General features: G+C 45.1%; 1 protein-coding gene across 1 annotated transcript in view; it reads right to left on the minus strand.

Annotated features, from left to right (window-relative positions):
* The window catches only part of SCML4 (Scm polycomb group protein like 4), a 46431-nt gene extending 43980 nt beyond the window's left edge, over positions 1-2451 (minus strand). The window contains exon 1 of the mRNA XM_061990964.1: positions 2323-2451. The gene's annotated coding sequence lies outside the window, so the exon portion shown is untranslated. The remainder of the gene's footprint in view (positions 1-2322) is intronic.
* Between the last annotated feature and the right edge of the window lie 11613 nt (positions 2452-14064).

Consider the following 14064-nt stretch of genomic DNA (forward strand, 5'->3'; position numbering starts at 1 on the left):
CCATCACAAATTCACCGCTGAAGGAGGAATGCTGTCACCTCCCTGCTAAGTGCCTGGGAACAGGGAGGGTGGTGTGGTACCCAGACAGGGAAAAATGTTCCCTTTGGAAAAAGAGGGGGCAAAAGCAAGGAAGCGCTCTCCCACCTAGGTCTGAAGATGCTACGTTACTGAAGTGTTTTAGGAAATTTCAGTCTCCCTTTTCACTTCTCCCGCTTACCTACGTGTGGTGGTCGGAGAAAGGCTTTTTCACAGGTCAGTTGGTGCATGTGGACTGGAACAGAATACACTTCCCAGCTTTTTCAATTTTCTTTCTTTGTGAAATTTCAAATAAAATGTAAATGCAGCAGCAAGCAATGCAGAGGGTCAGCAAGACAGAGTCAGAAGGAGCGGAGTCTGCCAAAACTCTGCACACAAGGTCATTGTGGTACTCAGTAAATGACTTAGTCACTTCAGGGACTCAGTTTCACCACCACTCCAAAGTACTATTACCCCAGACTTGGATGGCTTTGATCCAAAGAGCTTACAAGTGACTCAGCTTTACTCATAATAATTTAAATTAGTACTTGTAATAAATAAATTAAAATAAATATAATAAATAAACTTGTAATAACAAGTACCTCAAGTAAAACAATTCAGATGTTTCTGTCCCAGCGTTTTAACCTAATACTGAAGTGAAAAATAATAAGCATTTCCACATCCCACATTTTACAAAATGCCAGACTATTTGCCCCAATCTTAGCTTGGACATGTAGTTCTATTTTGGACTACTGCTATAAAATTCTACAATAATCCCAGGCAGGACACCTCAGCCTGCTGTCAGGTTGGCCACTGCTGTTGTATCATTTATGTTACCAAAGAAGAAATGGGAAACTGCAGCTTGAACTGTTTCTTAGCTATGCAAGATCTGTTTTCAGCACACAATGAAACACACTTCTAAATGTGCCCCTATAGCAGAGAGTGGTATGGATGAAGTAGGGAGAGCATGGGGAAACGTAGCAGAAAGGAAAAGATGAAGAGAAAGCTTTAAAGCCTGAGGTACTCATGCCTACTGCAGTAGGTGTTGCACAGGGGTGATGTTGCACGGAGGAGTGGGAGATCCTGGAAATGGGATGCAAAAGGGTGGTGAGGAGGTTGCTGGAGAAGGGAGAGGAGAGAGGATGGAGGTTGAATTATGTCAGCAGCAGGAAGAAGGCCTGGCAGGAAGGGAAAAGGAGGGAAGGGCAACAATAAGGATAGCCTACTCTAGATAAAGCCCAAACCCAAGGAGCTAAGACATCTAGTCTCTGTGCCTGAAACTTGTCCAGCAGCACTGTGCATGGGGCTTTGTTGCCTCCCATGAACAAGGAGAGATCCAGGGAAGGGCCAGGCATCACCCGAGCCCAAGATACTCTCCAGGGAAGGCTGTGGCAGGCCCTGTGCATGCACTGCTCCTCTTACTTGCTTTTCTGTTTTGACATCAGGAGCTAAAGCAGCTATTATTTTCTAAGAGTCAGCAGTTTGCCCTCCTTGTGTAACAGAGGAACAGGCAAAACAAACAGGTAAGTTGCCCTGACCATGGACAGAGATGGAGAGAATAACAGAGCATTCTATTGACAATACGAACCCTCATTACAATGTAGCTCATTTTCCTCCCTAGAATAAATTCTCCTCCCCACAGCATGTTTTTGTCTGATCTGAGGTATAACAGTGGTCCTGCTCCTGACAGTGCTGAGTCCACTGGGGAGGAATATGGTGAGTGAGCCCCAGCCCACCAGCAGCATGTGAAGGGCTTAAAGTGCGCAGGGTTTCTTTCTTTCTTTAGTCCTGACTCCCCACCAGGTTTGCACTGAGAGCTCAGCAAATAATCAAACCTGCTATCCCTTCAGTAAGTGAAATGTCATTGCTTTCTAAAATGCCCCTTTATTTTTCCTTCAGAATTTAACTTTATTTTCTCCTTTTATTCTGACTCTCTCATATATGCTTTCCTTTTCCTTTCATTTTGTTTCATTTGTAATTACTGTTAGTGAGAGAGAAGAAAAAGGGAAAAATGGGAGAGAAACACTTCCCAGAGGTGTGTAGCCATCTTGCACAACACTGCAGGAGATGAGTTATTTTGAAACAGTGCAAACGAAAACAACTGTAAAACTTTTAAAAAAATAGATCCACTCTATTTCTTCACCAGCTGAAGTAGAAGATAAAATGGCTTCTCCTACTTCTTTTGCCTTGCTCTGCCCCATTCTCGCACAACTTTGCCTCTGATCCTGCATTTCACCTGAAATTCTAGGAGAAGAAGTATTAGAACCAGGAGAAGATAGAGAAGGAGTGTGAAAATACCATATCTACCTTATGCCCGGGCTTTCTCCCTCTCTTCTTTGGGATCTTCACGACTGGCAAAGCACCAGCTGGTGCAGAGTAGAGGTTGTGAACAGCCACTTTGATGGGTGCTGGCTGGAGCGGAGGCCGCCCTCGCTTCCTCCCCGCCATCGTGGGGGACTGCTTCTCCCCCGGGGCCAGGCTAGGGGGCAGGGACGGCTGGTGGCTCATCTGCCCTGGGGCTGCTGATCAAACGGAAGGGAGGTAAAACAAACAAACAAACAAGAAGAGCTTTTCATTTATTTTTTGTTTTAGGTTTTCCATACAAAGGTAGTTTCCCTGTTACCATCGATCATAAAGCAGCAAGAAATACACCACAGGTGTGCACTCCCAGGTGCCCAGGTGACCACAACTGGCTCAGGTTCTCCAAAGCAGTGCAAAGCCCTTGTCATGCCTGTTTCTCTCCTCTGACTCTGAAGACAGCACAGGGAGCTGGCTCAGGTGGCAAGGCCTCTGTTGCTAACATCTAAAAGGTGAATCCTGCAACAGCCACCTTCACCTTGCATCTTGCAGGTGAGAGTGGTGAAGGCATGTGCTTGTGTCCATCAGTCAGGCCCTGCCTTCATGAGGGGGCTGGAGGACATGACCTCCTGATTTTTTTTCCTGATTTCTGTGGTTCGGTATAGCCTCCCTCACCTCACAGGTGCTACCAATACTTCCCTCTGCTTGATACAGAGCACTCATGAGTGGGAAGCTGAACTGGGTCATGAGGCTGCCAGCACAAGGCAAATGAGTTATAGTAGAATTGCCAAGCACTTACTCTCTGCAATTTTGTAGCATCTGTTATACGCATGTTAGTAGTGGGCTAACATCAAAAGCTGTTATTTTCACCACAACTCCATGCAGCTGATGAAGTTGAGCAGGGATAATGGAGTGGAATCTGGTCCATTTTCCTCTGTTCAAGTTTTAATAAAGAAAACAAATATGCAGACATACACAGAGTACCGAGGGAATATACAGCATTCTTCACAGCTTCTGGCGAGGGTCACGTGCTAACAAAGGTCAATAAAAACCCACCAACTTCAGAAATACATTTTCAAATGCTTATTTGTCTGGGCACCTGCTTTCCTGCATGTGGGCAAAACACCAGTCTCAGTCCTGCCTGCGAGACATAAGGGTCTAAGCAATTCTCATGCTTTCAGGATAAGCCTTGCAATGGAGGCTGACGTTTTCAATTTCATGCTCCCTCAGGCCAGTGATAACAGGAGACTCCTTGCTCTCCATTTTTCACAGAGCAGACTCACAGCCCTCTCAGCTACAGAGAAAAGCCTAAAGATGTGGTCCAAGAGCATCCTCTAAACAAAACAAACAAAAAAGGTAAAGCAATTAGTGGTCTGCTTACTGCTACAAACAACTACAGTTTTTTACAAAATCTACAAACTCTAGAATCTACATCTTTCTTACTACACTCCAAATCTCACCATTTCAGAACCCAGTGTGATCAGACTGACCGAGCTAACTTAGCTGGAAATGAAATTGGGGTTGCTCATCTCTCTAATGGCAAGGGTACCACTTGATAGGGGCCCTTAGTGGCAAGTTTGTGCAGTTGTGGGCTTCTCTGCCTCAAAAGCAAATAGGGTTTGCCTAGTTAAAACTTTGTAAGTATGACTGACGAACAAGTGACTCCTTATTCAGTCAGTAGTTTACACAGTCTGCTGTGGGATAAGAAAAAAAGAGCGCTCCCAGACCTACCCTCCAGTTAATGCATTCATTTGGGTCATACTAAAAACTGGGGGGTTTTAATAACACTAAAGGTATCTGCTCAGTTCAGTCAGATCCATTACATATGGTATGACTTACAGGTCGACTATAAAATTTCCTACTTTCAACACTGACTGCCTAACACTCTCACACAAGTAATGAACATGAACATCTAACATCACATCAGAGCAAATCCGTAATTTGCTGTATTGTCCAAGGCTGCTGTGGTTGCACTCTGCAGGCATGTTCAGACAGCTCAGGAACCACCTGAAAGCCTGCTGTGAGGCTCTGACTTCTACCGAATAAAAGTCTGGTGTCAGTGTGGAAGCATACTTTCAGGGTTAAAAGCATCAGGCTTGCCAAAGCTGGAATCAAATGGAAAGGCTCTCCCTATCCTGAGCATCACTGCTTTCCTCTGTCTTCAGCAGTGTGCATCTTCCTCCTCATAGTACTTTCTGAGGGACACTCTTGGTTTCTCTTCCACCTCTCAAAGTGTCCCCAGGACATTGCTTCAAGGCTGGCAGCAGGCAGGGAGATCAGCAGGGAAGGGAAATGCAAAGATTACACTGGATTTGAGAGATAAGCCCACTGTGAAAGCCCAGTGCTTCAGGCTTTGCACTGCTTCAATCAAAGCCTGGAAATACAAACTTTTGCAGAGGAGCTTTGCAGTGACAGAGGAAGACAAGTGCAGCCCAGATTGCTCCCTGCCTGGGAAAAAGTAGTGGTTCCTATGATGGGAACCACGGGTGCCCATGAGGCTGTGACACAAAGGATAGGGACTTGCACTGAACACTGCACTGCATTGTCTTTGTTGTATTCACCTTTGATGGTCAAGGGAGCTCTGAGAGTTAACAGCTCCTGAAGCGAAAGAGCTGCTGACCTAGAGCACTTCTTTGACCTACACATTGGTTTCTTTTGCAACTGATGAAGTGTTATACAAGTAGTCAGGAAACACGCTGAATATCAGCAGTCACTCTTTTTTTTCATCCTCTCTCTAGACTCTTGACACTTGTGACACTGTGCTTTTGTAAAACTCCTTGACACACGTGCTGACACACAAGATCCAACTGGACTGCACGAAAAATGGTCTCTGTGTAAGACGTTTCAATTGATATAGCAAAGACAAGAAGTCAACCCCAGTACACAGGCTGTTGTAGCACTTAATTGCAACCCCAACAGTGACTTGATTCTCGTTTCTTGTATGCAAAGGGAAAAGGAGAGTGCCTCTGGTGCATTTACTGTGTTACGCTGCTGCAGATCCTGGAAGGCAAGTGTGCTCCCCAGCAGTGGGGGAGACAGTAGACAAGCAAAAATTGCCTCTGTCGGATGGTGGGGAGTGTCAGCACACCCTCCTCTTACAAGCCTCTTGAGCAGGCAGGAAAAACACAGACAAATAGTGGGTTAGCCAGAGAGGCTGGAGAGACACAAGGGCTTGACTGACTGGTCCCCGACAAAGTCAGGGTGTTACCTCTGAAGGACACACTTGGGGTAGCTCTGACCGCTGCCCCAGCCTGGGCTTGACCCCAGGACTCTGTGGCTAGAAAGTCTGGTGGCTTCAAGGCGAGTTAAGAGAACTTGATGCAATTTAAGGGCAAATTCAAGGAAGCAAATTACAGGCTACTTAGAAAGGCACCGCCCCAGTTCAGGAAATCACTGTAGTACAAACAGTCCATGAGAGGGAAATCAGTAGATGTTTGCCCTGTCCTTGTACTTTTCCTAAGGCACTAGCTGTGGATGGCTGAGGACGGTGCAGCTTCAATCTGACCTGGGTTGATCACTTCCCTGTTCTTAGTTTAAAAATAACAGTGGGAAACTGCTTTACATTTATGGCTTCTCATCACTTAATGCAGGGCCAGACACAAGATAACCTTTCCTTACTTATCTCTCAAACATTTTCCTCTGGAAATTTAATTTCCAACCCTACCTTCCACATTTCCCCATTAAATCCCAAAGAGAAGGCAGGAGCAAAATACCTCTCCCCACAGCCATGCCTGGGAAAGAGCTGCAGGAAGGGTGAAGTTTTGTCCTGTCTGGGCATCAGGGATTCTGTTGTGACTTCAGAAGATCCCAAGGAGTTACCTTGCACACAGCAATCTGCTCCCACGGAAGGCCAGGGGTGGAGAGAAAAACATGTCCTAAACCAACACTGGTGACCTGTAAGATGTTTCTAATGGCCTGTCTTTTTCACTGTGCTTGCCCTGCATCACATGTTGGTGTATGTGATGTGTGATTACCAACACAGTTTACCATGCTGGCAACTACAGTTGATAGCAGAGGGAGCTACAGTTCGTTTCCTCCCAAGCTGAGTATTTTTGATGGACTGCAAAGATCCATTCTTAATAAAAATAAATGCCTGCAATAAATACAGCTTTTAACCTACGCTCCAGTAACTGCAAGGGCTGAAGGTAAAAATATCACATTAAATTTTATATCGGTAATTCCAGAGGATGATCATTTAAACGTGGTTTACACCAGGTCTTGTGCAAACCTGTGTCTGGACTGACACAGGGATGATGCATGGGGAAGGAAGAAGTTATTCATGCCTTAAGCCAAAGGAGGGTGCAAAAGTGCAACCAAGTAGAAAATGTGCCTGTTTCACAGCAGCTGAAGGCCCTCCACTCCCAGTTAAGCCACTGGTCTCAGCTGCAGGAGGACTATAAGACCCTGCCAGCATTTGCAGCCCTGCCTTAAACTCTTGACTCCTGCAGAGCTTTATGTCTCCCAGATCTACATACTCAACAGTTGTATGTGGAAAAGACAGAAACTTCTTGACATCTTGTCTGTCTCTCCTTCAGCTGTTTGGGAAACCACACTCTTTGGGGGAATATCATGTTATTAAAAGGGAGGGAGGGAGGGGATACTTTTCAGCCAGTAATGGGACTATTTTCCCCTCCTTCTCTGTGCACAGCAGGGAAGCCCCGTGTGACCACTCAGAGATGGTGGCCCTGTAAAGCAGGTGAGCAAAATGAGAAGAATTGTCTGATTTGGAAGCAAAGCTTTATATCTGTGTGCTCCTTTTGGGTAGTATTGAGGGACATAGGTGTCACACATCTCTTCATCATGAATACCAAAGTAGCACCACGTAGTACACAAAATTTAAGTATTTAGTGAAGCAGACAGTAGGTATTTTTGCTAATAAAAGCACTGAACCAATATCGTCTGCGTGTCTGGATGTGATGGCCTAGTGACGTTGCGTGGAGACCATCCACCTCATCATTGCTCAAGAAAAGGTCAGAATCATTTTCATCTATGGCATTAAGTTCTTCTACAGCAATTCACAAAGCTTTTCTCTTTTCTTACCTATTGCCTTTGGGATTGAAGTAAGAAGCAGCTGATTCTCTGAGGGATTTTGCTGCCCATTTTGACCCCGGGAAGATAATTTCTATATGAAACCATTGAGACTGTCCAGAAAATGGGATGAGTAGAAAGGCACATTTTCCCAAGAAACAAACAACAAAACAACACAAACATCTGTGCTACTCGTGGGAATCAAGAATGTGACTCACTCCACCTAATTTCAAGCCTCAGATCTTCCATCACCTCAGTATAGGTGCCTTCAGCCATTTCAGATTTGGTCTCTCTCAGGCTCTGTGTCGTACCTGCCAAAATATCTCTGAGGTGCCACTAGATGACTATTTTAGGCAACTGAACTTATCTATAGGGAGTAGCTAAGTAACAGATTAAGACACCTAAATGCCTATATTCAGACAGATGTGTCTCTGTGTGTGCTGAGTGTCTGGCCTCCTACAGTATCAGTGGAGATCTAGCTGATATGGTTGAAGGCGTGCAGTCATTCAGCTGGCCAGATAGAAACGTAGTTTGTGGTGGGCACAGTGGCTCTAGAGTCCACTGACCTGGTGCAATTTGATGATCATGCATTTTTTTTTTGCCATTTCCTTGTAGATATCTTTATTTAGATGTCTTAATCCAGAGCTAATCTCATTTCTAAAAACTCAGTTTGACTGAATTAGGGTGAGGTTAATCATGTCCTATATATCCATTTTTTCTTCTATTTATCAAATGAGCCCAGGAAAACAAGCCCCTATCTAGATATCTGCAATGCACAGGTAAATCCCACCCTTGGCCTCTCATGTCTATCCAAAATGGCCAGTTCTGTCTCATCTTACGGTCAGGAAATTTCTAGTTAATAGTACATTGCATTGCAGAAGAAAGCATTGCCTTTTTGGAAATGAAAATGTAAACTTCACAGGTAAGAAACACTTGGGATTCCTGGGCTTGTTCCACACTCCATGTGAGGTCCCAGATGACAAAATTCCTACCTTTTCAGTGTCTCACAGGAGTCATCTCCTCCAGGAAGACAACCAGGCATGCAAAGCAACTTCCTGGGGACAAGGATAGACGATGGGAGGGTCCAGGCTCCTCAAGATACAATCACCCATATCCCAACCACTGCCACATGTCGATTCTCAAGGAAAAGTGAGCAAAATATTTGAGTACCTCTCATTTGGACAAAATAATGTTTTTCCCCTCTTAGTTCCTAGGGTAGTTGAATTTGTCAGCTATCCTGTGTTTTAATCATTCTCACCAGCAGTTTAGGAAAGGCTGGAGAAAATACAAACACCTTTTCCTGTTCCTGGAGCCACTCCCAAGGAGTCTGATCCTTATGTATTCAAAAGAGGTAATTGTCAGTTTTCCCTACATGGAGTAGTGCTACAGTGATGCCTGCAAGCAGATATGAGGAGGCATGAATGTAGTTTTGTTCTGGGCTGTAAAAACATGGATTTCTACTGAGCTGTAATCGTCTATTAGAGCTGGTAGCCATATATCACTATCTCTCTGCAGCATAGCAGAGATTTAACTCTCCTTGATAGAACTGAAAGCAGTAGCAGCATCCAAAACAACATATACTGGCATCCATCACTGCGGAGACTCTGTCTACCTTGTGCTGGAGCTATCATGTCAGATAGACTGTGAGAGATGGCAGCACCAGGAAGGGGAAGATAGGCAAGTTCTCCTTCAGTGCCATTATTTTGTGCCTGCATGGCAAAAAGATGGTGCATTTCTTTAGTCTGCTTTCCTGCAGAGTAAGAGTTCATGTATTCTCAAACTCATGCTCTCCTTCACTCATATGGCTTCTGGACTTCTTGACTCATTTCAAACAGACCTGTTAGGGACCAAGAGCAAAGGCTACAAAGGTTTGCAGGTCTAGTGGAAATATGTAAAAGGCAGAGATGTGAGACCCCAGTTGTGCTCCCTTGGTTTTGGCCACCTGTCTCATAAGAAAAGCTCTCATCAGATCAGACAGCATCTCAGACACCAGATTCAGGCAGTTACAGGGCACAAATCCATAGAAAATCAAGTGTCCTTCTCTCCTCTGCTCAGGAAGCTGCCTGGGGCTGTTCTTTTAATTATTCTGTGTTTAAGTTTGTCCCCTGCTTCATGGGTACTGAAGGAGGTGCAGCAGACAGTCTGGACAGGGCTGGCAAACTGCTGCTTGTCTGTTCGCATCTCAGGAAACAGCACATTCCTCTTTGCAGATAGTTTTAGACCTTTTTTCGACCTGCATGTATCCAGCTGTAAAATATGCTGAAGGCTACACTGCAGCAGTAATTGTGTGGTGCTTTATTAAATAATTTGCCAGAGGATCCAAATCAAACTCAGTTTAAACAAGAAAACAGCTTTTTTAAACTCTTGCAAATGTGTGCCAGTGCAGCAGAAACCCTGTGGCAGGGTGCTCTGCTGGTTTCTCCAGGCTCACGAGTGACAAAGCCCCTTCAGAAAGGGTTCTGCAACAGGCATGCTCTTCAGCTGTGAAAGAGGGTCTTAGAGAGCCTTAGTTGGTATTTTCAGTCACTGCTTTGATGTGGGAAAGGATCAGGCATCACACAAAAAGTATACAGTGCTGTACTCTGCCATTGTCTCCCTCTCACCATCTGGGTGACCTAATGAAAGGGCAAGGAACTGGTAGGAAATAGCACAGGTTTCTTCAAAATCCAGATTAAAAAAAACAAGATATTGATGGTGTCTGCTCCTTTCCTTGTTACTAAGAGCAAAAGAAAGGAAAAATGGTTCCCCATGTCATCTTAAAGCCTGGGTTTTTTATTTTTTTGTTTAAGTTAAATTCAGCAGCTATGACAGTGCTGTCCTTGAGGAGGTGTTCTTTTGAAGGATAGCACCCTGGTGACGGCAGGTAGAGAAGTAGCTGCATGCCCCCTCTCGCTCAGGTTTGCTTAATGAGCCAGAAGAACTTGAAAACCCTGGCGAGAATGGGACCCCCAGGAGCAGCCGAGGCCAGCCTTGCCTCCTGATCTTACCTTTCTTCATTTGGCCTGACATTTTTGTTGCAGATGACTAGCCTGTGGCAGGGAATCAAGGAAATGAAACTTTATGGAAAGCGAGCACAGGCAGAGCACCAAAAGAAAGATGTGGGAAATTAATGCAAGGAGGCCATGTGAGTGGCAAGGGTCACTCTGCTGAGGTGGTTAAGCCAAGTGTGCACAAAAAATGCAGAGAAAAACAAAGGCAATTCCTTCCTCTCTCTCTCTTGTGTGGAGCTAGTAGCACCCCTTCTGATATTGCAGAGAAGCAAGAAGAAAAACAGTACCTAGACTCAGTCTCCCACCTAGATAAATGGCAGGAGAGAGCGGAGTTCCTCTTGTAGGTCTTTACCTCATGTTATGGTTTACCACTTGCAAGATGAGGTCCCAGCAATATAACTTGAGTCCATTGCTTAACTGCCCCAAGGCCTCCTACATCAGCACTTCTCCTGGATATGGAGAAGTGCCATTTGGTTTTGCTAAAAAGAGCCTCTTAAATCCTGACAGTGGTAAAAATGTAGTGGATTGCTAGTGGAGCAGTCCAGAAGGAGTGTAAATCTCTGCAAGCTTAGAGAGGCAGGATGGAGAGCTGAGGCCAAGGGGAGTATTTATTTGGTATTTTGCATACACATAGTTACTCCTACAGCCTTGTCATCTCTGTTTGCCAAGCCTTCCTATCAGCCTACCTCCATGTCATCTCCTCACCTTCCTCACCTCATCCAAGAGCACTCCCCTTGCCACGGATAGGCTGTAAGGTTTCTGTAGGACGTGGATCTTCTGCCCTGCTGCCTTCACAGGCCATTACACTCCTGCTTAGGAGGCTGATGGGATGCTGCATCCCACACCAGTGTTCCTCTGGGTGTAGGAAGTGTGATGGGGGCCTTCTGCCTTTCCAGGCTGTCTTCAGCTGAAGATATGTCCTGTGGGCCTTCTGCATGCTTCCTTGCTGCCCTGCCTTTGGCTGTCTTTATATTGGGACCAAGTGACTTTGCCAGAGACCAGAAAGATTGAAATGCAGAGCACACCTCTCTTTTCTTCCTAAACTATAAGATGTGATTTCCAGCACCAAGATCCTCTAGCCTCAGTTTCCCCAGCTCAAATCCTGAATGCTGGAGATGCGAAGATGGCCAGGATATCTCTTATTAATTAATTAAACGACGCTGGAACAAATCTTTCTGTAAATACTTGAATGGTCATAGCCCTGATAAGTCTTCAGCCCATAAAACAGGATGAGTGATTCTGAACCAGCAATTAAATTTAAATTGGGCTTTCTATTGTAGCAGGTCCTGTTTCACACGTTCAGCCAAGCGACTGCTAGTTAAGACACTCTTGTTTCTGATCACACACTTTGCCAGTGTAATTTACGGGTTGCTTTCCAGGAGTCTCCTCCTGCCATTAGCTTTGTTACCAGGGAACTTGTGTGGCTAACAAGCTAACCCTCCTTGAACTACGGTAACGCAAAGCAGTATCTTATTTATCTACAACCTTCAGACCAGCAAAGAGAGCATCAGCTTCTCTTTCAAATGCTGTCACTTTCTTTCTCATCTTCTGTGTCTTGTGCAGAAGCCAGATGCTTTCATCTCCCATAAGTTATAGATCCTTTCCCTTCTCTGTTAAATTTTCAGAGGCAAAAATTTGGAACAAATGAATGTGAAACGAGCAACATTTATATTATGGCTATTTCAGTTATCCAGTTGAGTCTGTAACTGGCTGATACTCACAGTTTCTCCCTCTCACTTGTCAGACAGTACTCAGGCCTCCTCCATCATAACTGCTTCCCTGTCCACCCCACACCCCCCATACCTCTAGTTTTCTGTAGTTTTTATGTTTAGGGGACATTTTCATCCAGTGTCTGCCATAAACAGATGAGCCTCACAAAGCTGACAGATCACTTCAAAAAAGGATCCAGATATCTAAATAATTTCTCTGAACTGCTTCCAATGTTTTCTTGAGCCAACTATGCACTGCCCTTCCTGCAGGGAAAAAACCAAGCAAACAAATAAAAAGGATTTTGGCATTTATATGTAGCTAGAAGAAGGACTGGATACTTCACTCACAGAAGGTCAATGTGTTCAAGTCAGCTGGTGGGAGATGGGCAGGGAGAAGAGGCAATATTCCCATACTTCTCATCTTTCTAGATCTACGTATCATCTCATCACACAGAATCCCTTTCAGGTGCATTTGGCACAGGACAAGTTGAGGAGGGATTTTCTACATGTTTCTGTGGAGGTGACTGAGGAGAATAAATAGCAATAGACAGAAGAAAGTCTCATCAGTGTCACACAAGCAAGCAGATGTGCAAGGATTCAGGATGCTTATCCCACTTGCCTGGTGCAAGCTGCAACAAGAGCTGGCTAGGAACCTTTGGAAAACACAATGCATGAAAATTCCTCTTTTTTAGGTTAATATTTTGCAGTAAAGAGGAAAGTGTGGGAAAACTTTTGTTGGAAAGTGTCAAAAGAGGCTGCATCAGGGTGGAAGAGCTAGAAAGTAACAAAAGAGGCAGATTCACCCCAGCCCTACTCACTCGCTGCCTGGGCACTCCGCAGCACATGGGAGTGTGAAACTCCAATCCCTGTCATACAGGTGTGTGTTAAACAGGAGTCTAACTAGAGTTACTCTACTAAATAAAAGGAGCAGGACTAATGTTTATTTTCATGGCTCTGTGGTGAAGCATAGCTTGCATCCAGGGGGCTAAGGTGGGTCCCTGGGCTGCAGATTTGTCTTGGAAGAGTTGTTTGTAGCAGCCTGGATGACAGACAGTGAGGATGCTAATATTAAGCAGAGTGGACAAGGTTGAGAGTTGTTCCTCTACTTATAAAAGGAGGTGCTCTGTTATGAGGAGATGGCCCCTCAGTGGCAGGCTGTTACCCAGCGTAAGGTCCCAGCTCTCCTATGTTGTGTGTATTCATCACAGGGGGACTCCACTCCTACCTAATATACTGGATACAAGGGCACTGGCTTCATGAGTTTCTTCCACATACATTGAACTGGCTGTGATTTAAACCCAGTGCAGAATGAGAAAGAACTTTCCTCTCTCTAAATCCTGTCAGGACAGTGATCTGCTTCCCACCAATCATGTCAACGGTGCCCCAGCCCCAGTTGTTCTGCAATGCTTGCCATGCCATGGCCCACCTGGGCAGCATAGCCTGGGCTGACCCCTGAAATCATCTGAAATCAGCAGAAAGAGGCACTACAACAGACACTGGGGCCAAGTTGGAAAATTCCAACTCCCCTAGACCCAGCAGACCTCCAGCTGTGCAGTAAGAACTATGAATGAACTTTATAGCAGAAAAGAGAAAGTAGTGATGAGTGGCTTGAGTTGGTCTAGGTGGGCTTTTTCTGGCATTTATTGCCTCCTGTGCAACACTAGGTATTTCATTATGGTTTACCTACTGTCATTCTCAATTACTTTGCCTAGTAAATTAATTTTCAACACAGAGACAGCCTTGTACCTGGGCACAACCTCCGTCATTCCCTACCTTTCCTGAGCCCACAGTATGGAATAAAACCGTGCTTTCTTCCTTGCCAAATTATGTCTACTCCACGTACTCACCAAGGTTAATGTGCCCATTTTGGAAAAAGAGGTGGGACACTTCCCCTCTCCCATTAAAATGTGCTATCCAGGCAGTTTGAGCACTGAAGTAGCAGTCCTCTAACATCTCCTATTGCACGCAAATGATATCCCAGCAGCATGCTGTGGTGTCCAGGGGGACTCAGCACTCATGTCCCC

The sequence above is a fragment of the Colius striatus genome, chromosome 2 (genome assembly GCF_028858725.1).
Source record: "Colius striatus isolate bColStr4 chromosome 2, bColStr4.1.hap1, whole genome shotgun sequence".
Classification (NCBI taxonomy): Eukaryota; Metazoa; Chordata; class Aves; order Coliiformes; family Coliidae; genus Colius; species Colius striatus.